General features: G+C 44.6%; 1 pseudogene; it reads right to left on the minus strand.

The window, feature by feature from the left end:
- Positions 1 to 207: 207 nt before the first annotated feature.
- Positions 208 to 23,441, minus strand: part of LOC136793418 (ephexin-1 pseudogene) — a 38,394-nt pseudogene continuing 15,160 nt past the window's right edge.

Here is a 23,441-nt window from a genome sequence, read left to right on the forward strand (position 1 = left end):
GCCGTCTGGCCAGATCCCGCCAGCTCGCGGGGCGAACTTGGAAGGTAGGGGCGAGGTGACCCTCTGCCCGGCGCGTCCTCGAACTTCCGCCTTGCCCACCCCGCGCATCCTGTGAGGTCCTTCACAGGGACCCGCCCGGAGACCCCCGCCTCTGTCGCTCCGGGCCCAGCCTCGAGGGACCCTCGAGGATGTCCGCTCCTGACCTGACTATGGAGAGGGGGCCAGCGTGGAAGCCTCTCCCGGACGAGTCTGGCTGCCCCCAGCTACCCCGAGGTCCTGGCAGCACGGGGTGGGTCTAGGAGAGGGAGTGGAGGAGAAACAAAGTGGCCCCAAAGCCTCCACCCGGTTTCCCTGCCCGGTCACCATGACTTTCGGAATCTGCACCTTTGTGTTAGCTAGTTCAACTCGCTTCCGGATACAGAGAGCGAGCAAAAATGGGAAACTGGAGTCGAGGGGAGTGTGAGTGGTCCCGTGTGACTTGGAAATCTAGAGGGACAACTCCAAACTCCGACTCCAAGTCCAGCAAGAGAATTGGAGCCCTCCCCGGTGGCCTTCTCTGAGGGCAGCCCCTCCGCTCCCCGCTCCCCTGGGCGGTACCGGGACGGCGGCCTGCCTCTGCGGGCCAGAGCCAGGAGGTTACCTGCGGAGGGTGGGTTGTGCAGACCAGAGTGGAAAATCTTCTCGACAACTTCCCCTGCACAGTCCACCCACGGGGCATTTGTTTAAATTATAACAAATTCCTCGGGTTTTCGATGCAAATACTCCTGCTGGGAGGGGTTCGCTTACTACTTAGTAGTGAATTCCTTAGCCAGCCGTCTAGAGCGCGGCAATTGTAAAGGGAGAGTTGGAGTGGAAAAGGAGAGAAAGCAGCTCAGGAAGGGGCCATTTTGCCAAGAGGGGAACTCCCTTTCCCAGACTTCAGCTGGCGACGCCGGCGGTCCGTGCGCATTCCCTCGGACTCCAGGAAAAGGTGCTCAGGTTGACGCAAACCAGTTCCTAAAGCTGCCTCTTAGCCCTCGTTCCCCTCGAGGGGCCAGAACGGACAGGTCTGATCTCCTCTTGCCCTTAAGGCCTATAATGTTTGCGTGACAACCATCAGGTCTTCTGTCTTTCCAACCCAAGCCACTCCTTTCCTTGACTCATTCTGTGTATCTCCGGACAGCCCTCTCTTGAGCTCTACATTTTCATCTGGCCACTGGCAGTCTTCACCTGGATGTCTGCTAAACACTCACATCCCCAGCACCACCAGCAGCCAACCAGGAGGCCACGCAGAACGTGAGGGACAGCCTCAACTGCTCCTGTACCTCCTGTCGCCCCACATGTCAATGCCTCACTGAGCCCCCTGGATCCCCAAAAGCTTTCAAAGCTGTCCCCTCCTTGGTACTTAGACCTCTCTCTGTCCCATCCTTCTCTCTGTCCATCCTTCTCTCTGTCTCCTTTTTAACCTATGGGTGGGCTTCTGTCCCTCCCCTGCTTAAAAACATCTGTTGGAGTCCCATCCCCTGTGGGCAAAGGCCACCTTCTGCCTCTGTAATGGGCTCTTTACCAGGTGTCCCACTCCTTGCCATCTTCCTTGGCTGGAACTGCCCACCTTACCCCCCAAGTCCTCACCGTTACTGGTTGAGGCTCCCTGGAGCCTCCCCACCAGGCCCTGAACCCTGTATATCCAGCGGCATTGCCTGGCACTGTAATTCTCTGTGAAGAGGGCCATCCTTACACTAAGACACGGGCTCCTCTAGGGTGGGCACCCTGGTGTCCTACTCATCTTTCATCGGGGTCCAAGGAGGTGCACTGGCTGGGCAGTCACTAGGACCTGCTACTTTGCATGGTTTCACTGCCCCTGAAATTTGATGTAACACTAAATGGAAGCTGTCACTTTCACACTTGGTTGCACTGAGGAGAAAAGACTCATTTTTTTTTTAATCAGAAAATGTTCCAGTGAATTACATGTATTAAGATGAGTATAATAAAACCTTCCAATTGAAAAATAAGCTAAAAATATCCTTCTAATTATAAAATCGGTTTAGAAAGTCACTGTGTTCTGAAGGCATATAACCTTAAGCTAAATTCCCCATGTTCTATTTTCAATCATACTTAGTGCTTATTGGGCAGGCTATTATTAAAATCTCCACTTAACTGACATTTTGCTCTAAATCATTCACAAAATAAAGTATAGGTAAATATTGCAAATATTTATACTTGATTAGTCCATAATTGGTGGTCTATAAGCATTTGTTAAGGAATTAATGATATGTTTTAAAAAAATATTTAGTTATTTTATATATTTTATCTAAAGATTCTTTATTTCTTCCTTTGGATTATAAAAGGTAAATATTGGAAACAAAGTGGATTCTTATTTATGTAGCAACCTCAGCCTTCAGGCGTTCTCATTTATGTTAATAAAATGTTACTTTATTCTGAGGGAGAATTGCTAGAAGCAGAAGGAAGCTTAGAAATGATCTGGTTCAACTTTTATTTTACAGAAAAGGAAGCAGAACCAGAGGGTTAAAATAACAAGCCCAAGATCACAAAGCTGGCTAATGGCAGATTTTGGCAAGTATGTGCTGGTAAATCAAGACTACCCTTGTGTTGATTAAGGAACTGCAAGTTTCTGTTTTCTTATTCTAAATATTTTTAGGGTCACATGGTATGCCACCCGATTATCACAGGTTAAAACACATCTGTATTCTTAAATCTAGTAGGAAAATGACTTTGTAGTGAGAAGGTAATCCTCAAATATACATTTTAAAACTTCTAGAAACAGGTGCTTGATAACTTTTAATTAACTATAGCTTTTAAATCCATAAACACAGTTTATTTTTGTCACTCTTAAAAGACTTTTTCAGTTGCTTTGAAAATCAACAAATTTAACCCAGAGAGGCAGTACCAACAGTCAGTCCCCAGAAGGCTACAGACTTGAGGCTAAATGGACCCTCCAAATCCAGGCGAAAGTTAGGAAAAGGACAAGATGTAGCCTCTCTCACTGCGGCTCCAAGAGAAACCATACTCAGTGGATAAAAAGACTTCCCCCACAAGGAGACTCTCCGAATTTAGATTCTTCTGTTGTGTGGTTAGAAGCATTTTACTGGTGAGGTGGAGGGGGAGATCTTTCGTTACTTATTATCAGAAGGATAATTTTAAATGTGGGACTGTAACACGTTACAGAAATAAGTTTAAAACACAATCAATTTATCCCTGTTTAGTAAAGAATTAATCTTACCCAAAGAGACGTCTGACCTTTTCCTTGGGCTTCCCGGGGGAGGTGACCTCTAAGCCAGTGGAATGTCTGATAAGAATGCCTTTGCTTACCTGGGGGCTGGGGCCACATCAGATAAGGTGGAGGCTTTGGGCCACGTGACAATAGCTCAACCTCCAGAGGGGCTGAAGACTGAGGTCAGCCATCTGGGTGGCTAACCAGTTCTAGCTGATGGAGCTCCAATAAAAACTCTGAGCGCCCAGGCTCAGATGAGCTTCCTGGTTGGTAATATTGTCACACAGTGTTACCTGGGAATGTTAGCTCTGTCCACAATTTCATAGGGACAAGACAACTGGAAGTTCCGAGTGGAACTTTTCTGGATTTTGTCCTATGCATCTCTACCCTTGTCTGATTTAAAAGTGTAGCCTTGGGCTTCCCTGGTGGCGCAGTGGTTGAGAGTCCGCCTGCCGATGCAGGGGACACGGGTTCGTGCCCCGGTCCGGGAAGATCCCACGTGCCCCGCGGAGTGGCTGGGCCTGTGAGCCATGGCCGCTGAGCCTGCGCGTCCGGAGCCTGTGCTCCGCAACGGGAGAGGCCACGACAGTGAGAGGCCCGCGTACCACAAAAAAAAAAAAAAAAAAAAAAAAAAAAAGTGTAGCCTTTCACTGTAATAAGCCGTAACCATCAGTAACAGCTCTGAGTCCTTCTCATGAATTTCTGAACTGAGGGTGGTCTTGTGGGTTGTACCCTAACTTTGCAAGCCTTGAATCTGGTTTAGAGTACAGTGACCACATTCCTCTTACAGCCTTCCTTTCCTTGGTCTCTTTTTCTCTCTGTCAGTCTGCCCCATATGCCGCTGCCAGGTTAGTTTCCCTCAAGCACGTCTGTTTCCACACATCTGTTGTTTTCAGTGACTCCCTGGTACCTTGCTGGCACTTCATTGCTAATGGAGTTAATGTGCAGCCTGGACTTGGGCTGCCCGGTTGGGAGCTGGGTCACCCCTGAGAGCTCCCATGGCCCTGCCTTTGCTCTGTTAGCTCTGCCCTGTTATCACCCACTTGCATGGTTTCTCTTCCCAGTGACCTGAGATTTGGGGGTGGGGCAGCTCTGAAGATGTCATTTACTTCTGCATCCCCAGCATCCAGCCCAGCAAGGAGGCATCGGGAAATAGTCAGTGAATAAGTAAATGTGGGGAAGTTGGTAGGTGTTATGTGGACATGTCCTTGGTTTCATTCTTTCTTCTACAGTTACTGAGTCTAGCACCAGCTCTCCCTTGGTGTTACATCTTGGCCTTCTTGCGCTAGAAGGTGATTCCTTCATTGCCCTCTTTGGGAACTAGCAGGTTTCTGGGGTTGGTGCCTCGAGCGTGGGGGAGGTAACCGCCCTGCTGCGGTGAGTCAAAAAATCTTTGGATGAAGTGAGGAGCATTTTGTTTTTGTTTTGTTCTTTTTTGACGTGGTTGCTATGGTGGACAGTTGTTATAGTTTGGGTTAAATAGGGAAAATCCCAGAGGGATGAAGAGATGCATACAAATCTTGGTCTGATTTAAGAAGATATGCGAGTGTTGGACAGGTTTCAGTGATCATGGGAAGTAGGCATGGCGGTCCGAGGGCTTAGCTGCCCAGAAGCTTCGATATTGCTCTGCTGAATACATTCTCAGAATCAAAAATAGGCAGCCAATCTTTGCTCCACTTCCAGGAGTGAGAGGCAGCCTGGATGATGTTGTTTGGCTAGTGAAATGTCAGAACTTCCAGAGCAATTTGATGGTTCATGTGTCCTTAGTACTGTCCTTAAAAGGCTGAGACAAATGGTGGCCGTATCGTCAATTATGAGATGCAGACAATTGTATGGCCTGGATAGAAATGTATTTCTCAAAACAGGCTCCCCCAAATAACTCACGGATAAAACACTATCATGTTGTGTGTTTGTCTGAAACAGTGGAAAATGAGAGTGGGCCTGGGATGTGGGTTTCTTTGGAACATTCCTAACCAAGGAGCTGGGGACACATAGAGCCTGAGGATTTTGGCTATGGGTGATGTCATACACTTTTGACCAATAGGAGCATTTCTGAAATGAGGGGGACCTAAGAGAAAATACTGCTATTTCCAAAATATGTTGAGGATGAAATTTGGAGGAAATGAGATTAGGAGTTGCTTTGGTACATTCCTAATCTAATAATTTACATTTTAAGTTGTGGTCATTAAGGTTTATACACTCTTAGTTGGAACTCAAACTGTAAAGGCATTGATAGCCCACTTCCTTCCACTCAAACATTTTTTTTTTTTTTTTTTTTTTTTTTTTTTTTTTACGGTACGCGGGCCTCTCACTGCTGTGGCCTCTCCCGTTGCGGAGCACAGGCTCCGGACGCGCAGGCTCAGCGGCCACGGCTCACAGGCCCAGCCGCTCCGCGGCATGTGGGATCTTCCCGGACCGGGGCACGAACCCGTGTCCCCTGCATCGGCAGGCGGACTCTCAACCACTGCGCCACCAGGGAAGCCCAACATTTATTAATTTTAAATCACCTTACAAACTATATAGTTAGATCTAATTTAGAACTATATTAATTAGGGCATTTTGTAAACTATAGTATACTATACAAATAGAAAGTGATATTATTATTATTTAGGAAGCCTACATTTAATGCTAAAATACATTCGCTATTGTAATGGAGAAGGCATTGCCTTAACTATTAACCAAATGTAGCAAAACTATTTAAGATATGAAACAAGAAAGAAAAAGATGTCCATTCATAAATAAAATATACTTGAAGGAAAAGCATGTAGTAAACAAAATTAATAACTAGACGTTGTTCACACGTTGTTCTTTGAAAACTGCAAATAATTGGATTTTAGGGAACTATTTTCCTTAACAAGAAGTAAGTAGCATGACAACTTTTCATTTCCTACCGAAGCAAACCACCTCGCCCTTAACATCCAGTAGAAAGAATGTTCTGTGTTGAGTCACCAGGACTAAACGTTCAAGGATTTAGAGTCTCATAAAAAGACCAATATGTCTTTGGTAGAGACTGGTCACTTTATGACAAGAGCTGTTAGAAGCACAAAGGAGTTGTCCCACCAAAGTGCCTGGTTCCAGGTCCTTGACTGCCTGTCATCGTGTTGTTAAAAATGCCTTTCTTCCCAGGAATTCAAAGCTTTTGACTACTGTTGGGTATTTCTATTTGGAAGGCTCTAAAAAAAGGGAACTGTTGACCACAGTGTACAACAAACAGATGAGTTACAACAAAGAGAAAGCACGGATTCCAAAAGCACAGCAGATACACAGCAATCAAAGAGTTTAAAAAATGATCAGCCAATGTTAGCCCAGGCTTGGAAACTGTCATTTGCCTCTGGAGGTGGGAGTGTGAATTGGTGCAACCTTTCTAGAGGGCACTCTGACACCCGTATCACAAATCTGCAAATGTTCATACTCTCTGGCAAAGAGATTCTAATTCTAGGAATGTATCCTAATGAACTGTAAGAATCCATGTGAAAAATTAGCTACAAAAATATTGATTACAGTGTTATTTATAACAGTGAAATATTTGGAGTAGCCTAAAAGTCCAATAATAGGAAATCGACTGTTTAGACTATGACATGTCTCTAAAATGGAATATCATTAAAATGATTTAGAAAATCTTTAATAATCTGGAAAGATGCCCGTAATATATTGACTAGAAAAGCAGATTCCCAAACTGGATGGTAGCACGATCTTATTTTGTTTGGAAATAGGTTATCTGTATGGACTTTTAAGCATACATGTGTATTTGCAAAGGACTGGAAGAATGATCACCAAAAAACATTTCATAGTACTTGTGGTTGATGGGTCAGATTCTGAGGGAATTTTCATCTTTTTACTCATATGTGTTTAAAAAATTTTTTTCTGGCAGTAAGTGTGTCACTTATGTAATAAGGGGAAAAAAAGTTACTTAAAAAATTCAATCCCTTAATGTGCATACATGTAGAACATGAGTTTAAAGTGTTCACACAACCATAGGGAATCCTGATGAACTTGAAAAAGGGGGCTTAGCTATTTTGTGTTCTCTAGATTTACTTGGGGGAAAACACGTCAATTCATTACATAAACCTATCTTTTAAAAAGCTCTTCAGTTTCCAAAGAATCACAAATTCAAATTTTACAGTAGATTACTTCCTGGCAATCTCTGAAATTAAAGCACTTACCTGATATTCTAATCTGCCTGGTTGTAAAAATAGTCCCTTTTCCAGAAATTCCCCTTTTCCTTCCATAAACCCACATGAATAACTCCTAACCAGAATGCTCCTTCTTTTTCCATTGAAGTCCTGGTCCCATCGAAAGAGTCATCAAAGAAATGACTGCCTCCCATCAAAGGCAGGTCTCCTAACACCACAAGCCTTTACCTGCCCTCCTGCATGGCTATATCCCACCTGGGCTGGCTCAAATGCCACCTCCTCCATGAAGCCCACCCTGCAACCTATCTCATGGCAGGCTGTATTTGCTCACTTAGGGTCTCCTGTAGCACTTCACCAGGGTTGTCTTTAAGGCGTGATCGTGTTCTTGGAGAATGAATTCTCTGTCCTCCTGGACTGTTCATGGAGACAGGACTCAGCCTGATTGATGTCCACCCCCTCACTGTGCCTGCAGAGACCTTGTACATCCTGGAAGCTCAAGACATAGTCACCAAACGGAGGTGGAGTGGAGGAGGCTTGAAAGCACAGGCGTTCTTTTGGTCTCATCCCAGTGCTTGGTAAATTACAGTCATAGAAACATTTACAAACCCTTTCCTTTCACCACTAAATACAAACTTCCTCTCCTTGCTACTGCCTCAGCAGGTGAGTGCACTGTTAGTTGAAGTACCATCCCTTTCCGGGGGAAGCATCAGTTTACCAGCAAAGAAGTGAAATTTCACTTTTGTTTCTTTACCTATTTACTGTTCACCCCTCCCCTGAGCTGACCGGTTGATGCTTCTTTTCCTAATTTTAAACCCATGTCTCATTTTTTCCACGCAGTGAAGATTGCATGCTAAATTATTGCTATTTCTAAAGTGTTGCTCAGCCCTTGGAGTAGCTTTTATTTGTCACAGTGTCAGTGGGATCTCGAGGCTTGTTTCTTTGTTAGGCTCAGGGTAAAGAGACGGTCCTTATTAGTCTCTCTTTTCTTCCTAACCATGAGGGTCTTTTTTTTTTTTTTTTTTTTTTTTTGCGTTATGCGGGCCTCTCACTGTTGTGGCCTCTCCCGTTGCGGAGCACAGGCTCCGGACGCGCAGGCCTAGTGGCCATGGCTCACGGGCTTAGCTGCTCCGCGGCACGTGGGATCCTCCCGGACCAGGGCACGAACCCGTGTCTCCTGCATCGGCAGGCGGACTCTCAACCACTGCGCCACCAGGGAAGCCCCATGAGGGTCTTTTGTAGGGAGTCTCAGAGGAGGGTCTTAAGCTCGCCAGAAATACATTCTTCCCTTTGAAATTAGCATTTGTTCTTTAAAAAGAAAGAGGCTCTAACCTGTCATCAGTTGAGTGTTTTCTGTAAGAAGTGATGGATTTTTAGCAGGAGAGAGGAAAGCCTCCTAGACACAGTGAGTCAGGGAAACAATAGAACCGAACTGGAAAATTCCTTCCTGTTGGGAGCACCTGAGAGTACATGGTGTCCCTTCCATAACCTAAGGCCTTCGTTTCAGCACTTCACGTGTTGTGAATCTCCACCAGCTGTGTGCGGGTCTTGAAGATGGAGTGCTCTAATGTTCTGTTATGACCGAATTGAAAGTCTTCAGGAGAAACAGGCACTTGTGCGTTGCTGATGGGAGAGCAGAACTGTCCAACCTCATATGGAAGGGAATTTGACCCTAACTAACAGAACCACATATGTGCAATGGACTGAGTGTTTGTGTCCCCCGCAAATTCGTATGCTGAAATCCTAACCCCCCAAGGTGCTGGAGGTGGGGTTTTGGAAGATGATTAGGTCATGAGCGTGGAGTCCTCATCTATGAGATTAGTGCCCTTATAAAAGAGACCCCAGAGAGATCCCTCGTCTTGGTCTTGGCTTTCCCAGCCTCCAGAAGTGTGAAAAATAAGCGTTTGCTGTTCACAAGCCACCCAGTCTATGCTATTTTGTTAGAGTGGCCCAGTCGGACTGAAACAACACGCATTACCCCTTTGACCCAGCAATTCCATTTCTCAGAATTACCCTGAAGACACGCCCTGAAATACAAAATAAGATGTGCCCGAGGTCATTCTTCATGACATCATTTTTTAGAGCAAAATATTGGAAACAACCTACATAACCATCCAAAGAAGATTGGTTGACTACACCATGGTATAGTCACCCAAAAACGTCCTATGTAGCAGAACTGAGAGTGAGGAAGGTGTTTCTGAACCAGTATGGAGTGATTTCCGGTGCTATGTGAAAGAAGCAAGGTATGAAAGAGCACATGCAGTTTGTGAACTAAGGAAGAGGAAGTCATACAATTACACACCCCACCCCACCCCATCCCATCCCAAACGAGAAACACAGGAAGGAAAGAAGAGAAACCAGTAAAGATGGTTATTTCCAGAGCTGGGGTAGAGAGTAAGACCTTTCTGAGTGTACTTTTTATATAGTTTTGAATATATAACCATGTAGATGTTTTACATATTCAAATAATTTTTAAAAATACAAAAGTATGGGGGAAAAAAATCAAACCCTAGAATTGAAAATAAACTGAAACAAATGAACTTAAGTAATTATCAAGTTGATAATATAACAACACAAAAAAATTCAAATAACTCTTTAATGTAGCGCTCTGTCTTTGTGCTGTTACTGAGATCTGTTCTAGGACTAAAAAAAGCAAAGACATTTTAAACTTTACTTTGTAGGTGTGGCGGGTTGAATTGTGTCCCCTGAAAAGATATGTTGAGGTCCTAATGCCTCGTACCTTGAATGTGACTTGATTTGGAAATAGGGTCTTTGCAGATGTAATGGTGTTAAGATGGTATCGTACTGATTAGCCCTAATCCAATAACCGGTGTCTTTATAAGAAGAGGGAAATTGGGACACAGAGACACAGACACACAGACAGGAGAACACTGTGTGAAGACGCTGGCAGAGATCTCGGGGTGATGCGTCTACAAGCTAAGGAACGCCAAGTGTTGCCAGCAGCCACCAGAATCTAGGAGAGAGGCATGGGACAGGTTCTCCCCCGCAGCATTCAGAGGGAGCGTGGCCCTGCCTTGATTTTGGACTTCTGGTCTCCAGGAGTGTGAGAGAACAAAGTTCTGTTGTTCTTAAGCCACCCAGTTTGTGGTAGTTTGTTGCAGCGCCTTAGGAAACGAATATAGTAGATTCGTTATTGGTTATGGTATAGGTAGATTAATTGTGAAATTCTTCTTTGAGTATTTGTAGAATAGAGCATTATCCTATAATACATTGATGTTGAGACCCAAGGGCCTCACTGTTAGAAAAAGGAGATGAAAATATGGAATAGGGAGAGAGAGGAGGAATGCTGTGTGTCGGGTTGGAGTTGAAGGTGTCCACATGAAGTCACATGCACGCACACAGGCACAAACACGTTGCCTCCCTCCGGCCACTGAAAAGTCCTAGAAGCGCTGACCTTCCAGTAGTAAGAAGCACATACAGCCTGAAGATCTCGGTTTCTAAGTTTCATTCTGCACTAAAACTAGGGCTCCTTGGAGAAATGGTTGACTTCAGGTCTGGGATGTAGACATTATATAAAGTATCTTCCTGTGTCAGAAAGTAAGGAAATGCTCAAGGACCTGAAGGAATGTGTCAAAGGGACATAATAGCCATCTTAAAGGGGCTCTTACTGGCCAAATTAGTGACAGTAATGGATTCACTGGATACATTGAATTAAACAACAACAATCAACCACCATGAATCCCTAGTGAAACTCAAAAGCAAAATAGAACCAAAAACAAAGGAGAGGCCTTCTTCACAGAAGAATATCGTCTAATACAAGTAGGAGGAATAACAGAACATTCTCATTTTACAATTTCCAATGTAATGGTTGATACAGGAAGGATCATTAATGGATGTTAAAAGCCACTGAGTGAAAGATTAATAGGAAAGAGGATATTTACATGTTCTCAAACTGTCACTTTCCAGATAACCTATTAGTTGCAAAAGGAAAAATTGTACCTTTACTTCGGAGCAGTCTGACAGCTGCTGAATTAACCAGATGATCAAACTTAGCCTCAGGAATAGCAGGCCAGCTGACATTAGTGCCTCTTGATTGGGTGCAGTTTGAAGTACACACCACCTAGATGCGTTCTTGCTAAAAATGTTTAACCTGAATGTAACCAAGTATCTAGCCCTAACTTTCAGTTTAAAGAAAATATAGGGAGTAAAGGAACAGGTTCAAAGTCTGCACAAGGAAGCAGCCAGACACACAATGGGGGCCATTCTGCAATTGATAAGCCTGGATTTTTGCAAAGTCAGTCATGGAAAAAAATGGGGAGACTGTTGAGATTATAGGAGTCTAAAGAGAACATCTGACAAATGGCAGTGCTCAGAATTTAATTAGACCTTTATTCACAAATCCCAGCTGTAAAAGACATTTTGTGGGGAATTCCCTGGTGGTCCAGGGGTTAGGACTTGGAGCTTTCACTGCAGTGGCCCGGGGTTCAATCCCTGGTCAGGGAACTGAGATCCTATAAGCCACTCAACAGAACCACAAAAAAAAAAAAAAAGAAAGAAAAAGAAAACAGACATTTTGGGGACAGTTGGAAGAAATTTGAATATAGACTGGCTAGTAGATAGATTATGGAATGATTGTGAATGTTCTTGGGTATGATAATGGCATTGTGATTATGTAGAAGAATACTGATTCCTAGAAGCTTTGCACTGGATATTTAGGGGTGAAGTGTTTGATGCCTGCAATTTACTTTCCTATGGTTTAGTGGAAACAGAAGAGGGAGAAAGAGAATACAAATATACAAGGTGTTAATAATTTAGGAGGTCTAGGTTGAGGGTATATCTGTAGGTTAAATTTCTTTCTTTATAAGAAGTTGGGGGAAAGGAAAAGAAGCATTTAGAGAAAGGGCACATTTGGTTTAAGAAACTGTATTAACAATCAATTTTAAATGCAGTCAGATGTAAAGTATAGAATATTGAGTTAGGGATGGTATAAAGGCTGAGGGAATGAAGTGGCCTTTGCTAGTCACCTTGCCAAGCTTGGGAGGCCCTACTGGAATGGGAGCCCCAGGAAGGCAGAGCTTTTGGTCTCCTGTGTCCGCTACTGACCCCCTGGTACCTAGAGCAAAGCCTGGATCATAGTAGGTGCTCAGCAGGCATCTGTCTGACACAATGAAGTGTAAATAGCTCAGTGATAAATACCTTTGTCTGATTTCTGATTATTTTTTTAGGATAGACTCTTGGTCAACAGTAAGAAGATTTTTATTGCTTTTCACATATTTCATGAAATTACAAAAAGTAATGCCAGTTCACACCGAGCCAGTGTCTCTCTCTGTACCCTTTCCAGTATTCAATATTTGAATTTTAAGCAATTTGTCAATTTGATACATGAAAAATGAAACCTTGTTCTGTTTTGCATTTTTTTCTTTTCTAGAGAAGTTGGTTTTTTTGTGTGTTTATGACGGTTTTGTATTTTTCTTTTGTGAATAATCTTTTTGAAACTGAGTAATTATTAGTCAAATCCATTTCACCTGCCTTCAATAATTAAGGTCATTTTAAGACTTGCATGTCTTCCAAATGGCACTTAGTCTAAACAGTGAGATGTTTGCCTAAGTTGTTTTCGAGGAACTTGGAGTCAGCTGCTGCCTCTAGTTTGAGCTGAGCTGAAAGTCAGCTGCAACTAGTTAGAGCTGGGCAGGTTAAGACTGGATAGGACCACTGACCCTCCAACCGGGCAGGAGCAAGTGGGTGACCCTTTGACATCAGAGGACTGAAAACCCCACCCTCAGATCGTGCTAAGAGCCTCCATTGTTGAAGAGGCCAGTAGCTTAGTTACACCTGAGCAGGGTGAAAATGACTGCACCTCTCTTCCCAATCTCCTTTCTCCACTCTCCCACACTCCCTGTGCTTCCCAAGCTCCCCATGTGTGTCGGCCCATCCTTTTTCTTTATAAACCCTCTCCTTGCTGCAAACCTCGGAGCCTCAGAGTTTTGGCTTGCTGTGTGTGGGGCAAACCCAGCCTGGTTCGGTAATGTTTTTCTTTTGCTTGTTTTTTTAAAATTAATTAATTAAATTTATTTATTTTGGGCCACATCGTGTCTTTGTTGCTGTGCATGGGCTTTCTCTACTTGCGGCCAGCGGCGGCTACTCTTCAGTGCTGTGTGGGGGCTCCTCATTGTGGCGGTGGCCTCTCTTGTTGCAGAGCACAGGCTCTAGGTGCATGGGCTTCAGTAGTTGTGGCTCACGGGCTCTAGAGCGCAGGCTCAGTAGTTGTGGCGCACGGGCTTAGTTGCTCTGCGGCATGTGGGATCTTCCCGGACCAGGGCTCAAATCTGTGTCCCCTGCCTTGGCAGGCGGATTCTTAACCACTGCACCACCAGGGAAGCCCTCTTTTGCTTGTTTTAATTTTAGGGTTTTTATGGTTTTCCAGTGGATTTGTAAATTCAGTGAGCTGTGTTGTTTGTATACGTTTTTTAAGAAACGTAGCCTGGGAATTCCCTGTCGGTCCAGTGGTTAGGACTCTTGAGCTCTCAGTGCTGAGGGCGCGGGTTCAATCCCTGGTAGGGGAACTAAGATCCCGCAAGCTGCACAGCACGGCCAAAAAAATTAAACAAACAAATAAATAAACAAATTAATTAATTTTAAAAACGTGGCCCATTTTGTAGGAAAAGAACATTTCCACGATATGTGTGAGTGCAAGTATGAGCAGGGCTGCCGGGGCTGCCGAGGACCGCGCAGTGGGTTGGCTCTGCAGCCGCTCTCCCTTGACACCCCGCCCCGGGATTCCTGGCTCCACTTTCCCACTGGGGTGCGGGGCAGGGTGTTAGGAGATGAGGGTCTGGGGGAGCAGAGGAAGGCCTGACAGGGTCTTTTGGTCCAGCCGCTGCCTTCAGCCAGGCTAGAAGAGCTGTATTCCGATTTTACAGAAAGGACAACCAAGGGGGCAGGACCTCTCTCCATGGACGTGGACTGTTCCAGGGCCACCTGGGCAAGGAGAGGGTCAGGGGAGGCTCTTAGTCCTGACAGTTGCTGTGACCTCAGGTCACTTCCAGGAGGTCCCCTCACCACTGCCTATCCCCCTGCCCTCTTCCGAGACACTTTGTTCTGAAACTGTCACCATCAAAACCCGACTTGCCTTGTCTGCTGGTTCAGTCTGTTTCACCAACAGATGATTGATTTCCCCGCATGCTTCAGAAAAAAAAAGGAAGAACAGCTGACAAATGTGTGTCAGCTGCTAAGTGTCCAGTAATTAATTCCACGAGTGAGCGCTGAGCATCCTGCAGACAGCTAGGCCTCTGCACCCACTGGAGCATCCAACACGCAGCTGCCTGTTATTGACTTAATTTTTATTTATTTATTTATTTTACACATTACTTGCTATTTATTTCTTTGCAGAGTTAGGCCAAAATACATTGATTTTAAAAATTATTATCTCTAGTAGGTCTGTGTCTTTATTCCCGTCCTACCCCTAGGTTCTTCATGACTTTTTTTTTTCTTAGATTCCATATATATGTGTTAGCAACAAGACCAAAAGACATCCCTCAGAATGGGAGAAAATAGTTGCAAATGAAGCAACTGACAAAGGATTAATCTCCAAAATTTATAAGCAACTCATGCAGCTCAATATCAAAAAAACAAACAACTCAATCCAAAAATGGGCAGAAGACCTAAACAGACATTTCTCCAAAGAAAATATACAGATTGCCAACAAACACATGAAAGAATGCTCACCATCATTAATCATTAGAGAAATGCATATCAAAACTACAATGAGATATCATCTCACACCGGTCAGAATGGCCATCATCAAAAACTCTACAAACAATAAATGCTGGAGAGGGTGTGGAGAAAAGGGAACCCTCTTGCACTGCTGGTGGGAATGTGAATTGATACAGCCACTATGGAGAACAGTATGGAGGTTCCTTAAAAAACTACAAAGAGAACTACCATACGACCTCGCAATCCCACTACTGGGCATATACCCTGAGAAAACCATAATTCAAAATGGGTCATGGCCCACAATGTTCATTGAAGCACTATTTACAATAGCCAGGACATGGAAGCAACCTAAGAGTCCATCGTAAGGTGAATGGATAAAGAAGATGTGGCACATATATACAATGGAATATTGCTCAGCCATAAAAAGAAACGAAATTGAGTTATTTGTAGTGAGGTGGATGGACCTAGAGTCTGTCATACAGAGTGAAGTAAGTCAGAAAGAGAAAAACAAATACCGTATGTTATTGACTTTAAATGGTCATTATGTTCAAGCCCCCAAACGACAAACAACACCATGCTGATAATATTACACTGATGGTTTCTGAAAAGATGCTCGTTGAGGGCCCATTATTTCATCTATAGTTGCTGAAGGATTTATTTTATTGACTTACCCATCATAGAGACCTAGTAAATACTTCTTGAAAAATTACTGGATAAACTGTACACTTAAAGTTGTAAACAGATTTTCTTTGTTTAAAAGTTATCTTAGGGCTTCCCTGGTGGCGCAGTGGTTGAGAGTCCGCCTGCCGATGCAGGGGATACGGGTTCGCGCCCCGGTCCGGGAGGATCCCACGTGCTGCGGAGCGGCTGGGCCCGTGAGCCATGGCCGCTGGGCCTGCGCATCCGGAGCCTGTGCCCCGCAGCGGGAGAGGCCACAACAGTGAGAGGCCCGCATACCACAAAAAAAAAAAAAAAAAAAAAAAAAAAAAAAAAAGTTATCTTAATTATGAGAATGGAAGAATTTAAGAATCTGATAACTTTAAGGGGAAACTTCAGTTAAGACTTTGGCATCTTTATTTTTCTTTTTTCAAGGAGGCCGGGTTTTAATATGGGGTATCCTAGGTCAGGTTCCCTTGAGATAAAGATTCGAGTGCAGATGACTCCTTAAGGAAGAGCTCCCAGGAGAAACGAGCGAGGGAGTGGAGAAGCGGGACAGGGAGAAGAAATGCCAAGCAGAGGGTTTCAGGCAGAGCCCCAGTCTCAGCTGCCCCCACAAGGGTGTGGGACATTAACTGCCCCTCGGTAAAAAGGAAGCTGGAATTTTTTTTTTTTTGCAGTTCGCGGGCCTCTCACTGCTGTGGCCTCTCCCGTTGCGGAGCACAGGCTCCGGACGCGCAGGCCCAGCGGCCACGGCTCACGGGCCCAGCCGCTCCGCGGCACGTGGGATCCTCCCGGACCGGGGCACGAACCCGCGTCCCCTACATCGGCAGGCGGACTCTCAACCACTGCGCCACCGGGGAAGCCCGGTATCTCCTTTTTTAAACTTCAAGTGTAGTTGATTTACAATACTAGTTTCAGGTGTACAACATAGTACTTCAATATTTTTACAGATTGTGCTCCATTAAACTCCATTAAAGTTGTTAAAAAATATTGGCTATATTCTCTGTGCTGTGCATTACATCCTTGTATCTTATTTATTTTATGCCCAGTGGTTTGTGTCTCTTAATCCCTTTCCCCCATCTTGTCCCTCCCCCTCTCCCCACTGGCAACCACTAGTTTGCTCTCTGTATCTGTGAGTCTGTTTCTGTTTTGTTCATTTGTTTATTTTTTAGATGTCACATGAGTGAAAACAGTATTTGTCTGTCTGTGGCTGACTTATACCGTAAGCCAGAGGCAGGACATTGAAGTGAGGCTTAGTGGAGGCTTTACTGCTAGAGTTGAAAGATGGAGAGAAAGCACAGAGCCCTGTGAGGGCCTGGCGCCGTCCACGGACAAAATCCAGGTTACCAAAGGATAAAAGGGCCACAAAACCTTCAGCTGCCACCAGGAGGGTTCTGTTGGTGAAAGGCTGGGGCTCACACCTCAGGCAAGGACCTGGAACCTGTGTGTTCTGCGTGGTGATTAAGGCAGCTCTTTAAAAATAAAGCCAGTGGGGCTTCCCTGGTGGCGCAGTGGTTAAGAATCCGCCTGCCAACGCTGGGGACATGGGTTCGAGCCCTGGTCCGGGAAGATCCCACATGCCGCGGAGCAACTAAGCCCGTGCGCCACAACTACTGAGCCTGCTCTCTAGAGCCCACGAGCCACAACTACTGAAGCCTGTGTGCCTAGAGCCTGTGCTCTGCAATAAGACAAGCCACCAAAACGAGAAGCCCATGCACGGCAACGAAGAGTAGCCCCTGCTCGCTGCAACTAGAGAAAGCCCACATGCAGCCAAAAGCCCAACACAGCCAAAAATAAATAAATAAAATAAATAAATTTAAAAATAAAATAAAAAATAAAGCCAGAGTAATGCTAATGGAAACTGGAAATATGAATATAAATCCAAGGACAACACATAAGAACCATGTAATATAAGAATTGTTAATACGTATAAGAATTGCAGAGGAAATTCAAGCTATTCAAATTCCAACAGACATTTATCAAGCACCTCCTATGTGGCAAGTTTTAAATGTTTTCCATACGTTCTTTCATTGATTTAATTAATTTCTCATGAGTCTGTGGAGCAGGGTAATACTTATTAAATTTCAGAAACTTTTCTGCTGCTTGGCGTTTGCTTTTTTCTTGTACACTGCTTTATCTACCAGCCAATGTAAGTTTCAGGATTTCTGGGAGATGATCTATCATTGCATCTAGTACCGTTTTATGGATTATTCTCATGGTGATTACTATGTTTTTCCTATAGTAGATTAGTTAACTTCATGGGTCACTTTCTACAGGGGAATAGTATTATTTGCCAAACAACATTTTGGGGGTTTGTATTTTCTGCCTTTGCCATCTTTTTGCTGGAAAATCTTGGCAACATAGTCAATTGCCTTGATCAATCTCCCTTTGAGAAGGGATTGGTGTATCTACCTCTTGGTATTGATGGTTTAAATCTGAGACTGCTACTCCTACATGACCAATGTGCTCAAAATGAATGAATGAGAAACGAACAGTAGTAAATCAGGCCAGAGGATAGTTGACATACATCCTTTTATGAAAATTAAGTGGCACAAACTTCTCAGCGATCTGCCCAGAACCAGAATCTTCCTTGGAAGAGCTGTTCTGTGGATGCTCCAGGACACATAGTCAAGGTCACAGTTCTTTCCATGGAGCATGACTTGAGGTGATTGGGGCCTGGAAATCTTTCCAAGAAGGAATGCGACAGAGCCACACAACTAAAGCCCAACAATTGGCTTCTGGACCATAGGCTTTAGGGCGTTGAGTCTTTCTGGGAAGTTTTCAGGGAAGTGGTTGCTAAATGTTCCCCTGAGTCACCAAATAAGGAGTTTTCTGATAGAAATCAGCACTCAGAACAGTGGAGGTGCTCAATAACTATTCATTAAATGACTGAACACATAAATAAATGGATTCCTCTGGTTTGCAGGGTGAAGCATCTGCCAAGAGTAATGATTTTTGTTTTAGAGCAGCTAACCATAAAAATGATTCATTCTTCCTACTGTTATATGGGTAACAGAACAGATCATCTATGAAGGCAACTGTTGATTTGTCCTCAGGGCTGCCATGTACAGCAGCTCAGGCTGTGCACTGCCCAACTCCAGGCGTCCCTTTTACATAGATGACAGTGTGAATGGAGCCCTCCAGACTTGGGCCCTGGAATCACATCCTCAAACAAAGGATGCTTCATCCTCAAATCTATGACAGGGGAGGCATGCAACCAGATCATTCATTCATTCATTACCTATCTTAGGCCTGAGGATATGACCATGAACAAAGATGCTTTGAGCTAAGTATCACCTGATAGATAAGATAAGTCATCAGGAAATTATAAATTAATACATATGATGGGGATAGTACATGGTGCTCTGGGAGCTTGAGAAAGGAGTTTCTAATGTAGCCTGAGGCAGGAAGTATGACGGAGGGATGGAGGGTTAGGGAAGGCTTTCTGAAAGAAGCTAAGTGAGACCTGAAGGATGAATAGAAAGTATCCAGGCAACAGTGGTTGACGGGGTAGCAGCAGGTGCAAAGGCCTTGAAGTGAGAGCACTTTTAAATCCTTGAGATAAACAGGTAATGCATGTTGGGTATTGATCACTGTTCTCAGCATTTATAGATATTAACTTAGTTTTCTTCATAATTCCTCCAGTGAGTTAAGCATTGCTATCATCCCCAATTTAAAGATGCATATATTGAGGCAAAGCAAGCCTGAGTAACTTGGTTAAGATCACACCTAGTAAACAACAGAGGGGCTTCCCTGGTGGCGCAGTGGTTGAGAGTCCGCCTGCCGATGCAGGGAACGCGGGTTCGTGCCCCGGTCCGGGAAGATCCCACGTGCCGCAGAGCGGCTGGGCCCGTGAGCCGTGGCCGCTGCGCCTGCGCGTCCGGAGCCTGTGCTCCGCAACGGGAGAGGCCACAACAGTGAGAGGCCCGCGTACCGCAAAAAAAAAAAAAAAATAATAATAATAATAATAATAATGGAGCCAGAGTCAAACTTGGGAATCTAGATCAAGAGCCTGCAGCCTTTATTTTTCAAGGCTCAAAATATTTCAAAATTTTTCTTACATTTTGAAAGAATCTCAAAAGTTGTAAGTACAGTACAGTACAAAGTACAGTACAAAGAACGTTTTTCTCTTTTTAACTTTTACTGAGCTATTGGAGGGTCAGTTGTTGACTGATGTCCCATCATCCCCAAATACTTTTTAGTGTGTATTTTCTACAACCAAGGACCAACTCCTATATAACCAAAATATCACCAAAATCAGAAAGTTAACTTGGATACACTATTGCCAACTAATGTTCAGACTCCATTCAGATCTCACCTATTGTCCCAATAATGTCCTTCACAGCAAAAGGATCCAATCCAGAGTCATCCAGTGTGTCTAGCTGTCTAGCTGCTTTGGTTTCCTTCAATCTGGAATGGTTCCTCAGTCTTTGGCATTTGTAACCTTGACAATGATTTCAGGCCAGTTATTCTGTAGACTGTTTCTTGATTTGGGTTTTCTATGATTCGATTCAGGCTTTGCCCACCTTGTTTAGTTTGGCAGGTTTTTGAATTTTACCAAAATGAAATCACACTATATGTATTCTCTGATCCCTCCCAAAGACAGATGCATTTTATTGTTTGCTTGTATGTGCTCCACCCTGTCCGTGTGTTTTCTGGTTTCAAACTCGGCTCTTTTCCTTTATAGTATAAGGTGACTGAGGCTTGGGAGGAGTGAGAATTTATTTACCCCAAACCACATGGTGGTATGAGGACAACCCAGGACTCAAGCCCCGCTTTGAACTTCTCTGATCTCTTGTCTGTATGAGGATCCTCCTGGGCCTCCTAAGGTCAGAGCAGGGCAGGTCTTGAAGGTGAGAGAAACAGGTTTCCTGGGTCCACTGCCCCGGCTTCCACAGCCTCCCCAGGGCCAGTCCAGGAGGTAAAATTTTTGAATTTAAGAATTCATGAGAGGGACTTCCCTGGTGGTCCAGTGGCTAAGACTCCTTGCTCCCAGTGCAGGGGGCCCAGGTTCAATCTCTGGTCAGGGAACCAGATCCCACATGCTGCAACTGAGAATCCGCATGCTGCAAGTAAAGATCCCGCGTGCCGCAACTAAGACCCGAAGCAGGCAAATAAATTAATTAATTTAAAAAGAAAATAAAAGAAAAGAATTCAAGGGCTTCCCTGGTGGCGCAGTGATTAAGAATCTACCTGCCAATGCAGGGGATGTGAGTTCGAGCCCTGGTCCGGGAAGATCCCACATGCCGCGGAGCTGCTAAGCCCGTGCGCCACAACTACCGAGCCTGCACTCTACAGCCCGCGAGCCACAACTACTGAAGCCCGTGTGCCTAGAGCCCATGCTCCACAGCAAGAGAGGCCGCCGCAATGGGAGGCCTGCGAACTTCAACGAAGAGTAGCCCCCGCTGGCCAAAACTAGAGAAAAAGCCCGTGCGCAGCAACGAAGACCCAACGCAGCCAAAAATAAATAAATTTTTAAAATAAATAAATTTTAAAAAGAATGCAAAAGAATTCGAGAAAAATACAACCAATAAGATACAGATTTATGACTAATGAAACAGAATAATTAACATTACGCATAAGGGGTAGAACCAATAAAATAATAATTTAAGAACAAAATTAGGTTATTGAAAAGTTATGGTTGTAAACAGTCAAGCAAACAAAATAAAAGGACATATAAAACATTATAGCTTAAAAAGAAATAAGAGCGCTTCCCTGGTGGCGCAGTGGTTGAGAATCCGCCTGCGGATGCAGGGGACACGGGTTCGTGTCCCGGTCCGGGAAGATCCCACATGCCGCGGAGTGGCTGGGCCCGTGAGCCATGGCCGCTGAGCCTGCGCGTCCGGAGCCTGTGCTCCGCAAAGGGAGAGGCCACAACAGTGAGAGGCCCGCGTACCACCTAAAAAAAAAAAAAGAAATAAGAAATAAAGCAATAAGTTAAGACCTACAACCCCCGCGAAGCTTAGGGAGTTAAACAGTAAGTTAAAAACAAAATAAAGTGGCGGGGTTCGGGGGAGGATTTGATACTAGAGCAAAGCCAGAAGCACTGGATTTTATTAGTGGAAGTAATTATAAAGGTAAAATCTGAAAGGAAAACATTTAAAAGGTGATTTAAATAGAGGGAGAATAAGAAGGAAGGTAAAAGGGTAAAATAAGGAAGCCTAAAAATTAAAAGAATAATAGGTAAAATAAACTAGAATAACCCAATTAAGGCAAAAGTAACCTAAAAGGACAACTTAACAAGTCAGAAGATGTCAACAGCTTAAAACACCAAAGATATAATTACAGAGGTAAAACCCATGCATCAGGGGCTTCCCTGGCAGTCCAGTGGTTAAGACTCTGCACTTCCACTGCAGGGGGTGCAGGTTCAATTCCTGGTCAGGGAAATAAGATCCTGAAAGCTGCACGTGATGCAGGCAAGAAAAACAAACACCTACCTCTCAAGCTCTGCCACATGCCTATTATTATTACTACTATTGTTGTTTCAAATGTTAAAGGAGTTAGGAAGTCCAAGAGACTGTCCATTTAATCCCTTAAGATCTGAGTCCTTTGCAAGTTCCTGAGCCTTTGTCTGGTCACCTCTGGGCCTCGAAGGAGGAGGGAGAGCTGGGGGTCATGCTCATCCCAAGGTCACCCTGAAAGAGCCACTTGCCCTGCAGCCCGTGTCAAGTCCTGGTGGGGAGGTGGGGAACACAGTCCTTCAACTTCCCAAAGGGAAGAAAAGTTTAGCACTGCTGAAAATAAGATAGAGCTGTCAAAAATATATGAAATTAGCTGCATAAACTGTGAAGCATAAGTCACAGTTATATTTGTTCTGAGACAGTCTAAGAATAGAAACAATTTCAGAGACAGAAAATCTAAACCTCTTCAGTCACCATGTCCAAGTGGCCTGAGATCCTTTGAGCAGGGCAGTGTCCTTGGTTCACTTTGCACAGAAGGGGTGGGCACTCCCGGGCTTAGCCAGTGCCCAGGCAGAGGGATACTGGAGAGGAAGTTAATTGATGCTCCATTTGCATTTTTATTGTTGAGCGTACTGGGTCTTCTGTCTTACTGGGGGAGCTGGAGAAGTGGGTTATCTCCAGAAAGCAGCTGGGGGCAGGCAACCCCTTCCGCATTAGAGCTGCTGCATTCCTGCCAGGACTGCAGTATTTACCTATCCCGCTGACACTGTGACCTGGCTTTGTGAGAGCCTTGGTCTGAGCAGTCCTGGGCATGGCTGGACTAGTTTGCACAGGTGTGCCTTCAAGGGATCGTCAAGTTCCCAGGCTGCAACCTCTGCCCAGGGAGCCTCCCTGCCTCTGCAAATATTCAGTGCTCCTGGTGAGTCAGGCATGTGCTAAGTGCTCACGGGGAACAAAAATTGGCATGGTCCTGCCTTCAGGGAGCCTAGACCACCATGATCAGTGGTAGGGGCTGATGATTCTGCCCCACCTCCTGGAAAAGGGGACACAGGCAGGGGGATTGGGGTGGGGCCTGAAGGGCCTCTCTACTTCCACTCCTGCCTCTTTATTTTTCAAAAATAAGCTCTCAAAAAATATAATGAAAAGTCAGCTTTTTATTATGGAAAATTTCAAACATACACTAAAGTAGACAGAAAAGTATAATGAACTACCCAAATACCCATCACCAGCTCAACAGTTAAAGACTCATGGCTTGTCTTCTTTTTTAAAAAAATAAATTTATTTATGGATTATTTACTTTTGGCTGTGTTGGCTCTTTGTTGCTGCACGCAGGCTTTCTCTAGTTGCGGTGAGCGGGGGCTACTC

Source organism: Kogia breviceps, chromosome 2 (assembly GCF_026419965.1).
Source record: "Kogia breviceps isolate mKogBre1 chromosome 2, mKogBre1 haplotype 1, whole genome shotgun sequence".
Taxonomy (NCBI): Eukaryota; Metazoa; Chordata; class Mammalia; order Artiodactyla; family Physeteridae; genus Kogia; species Kogia breviceps.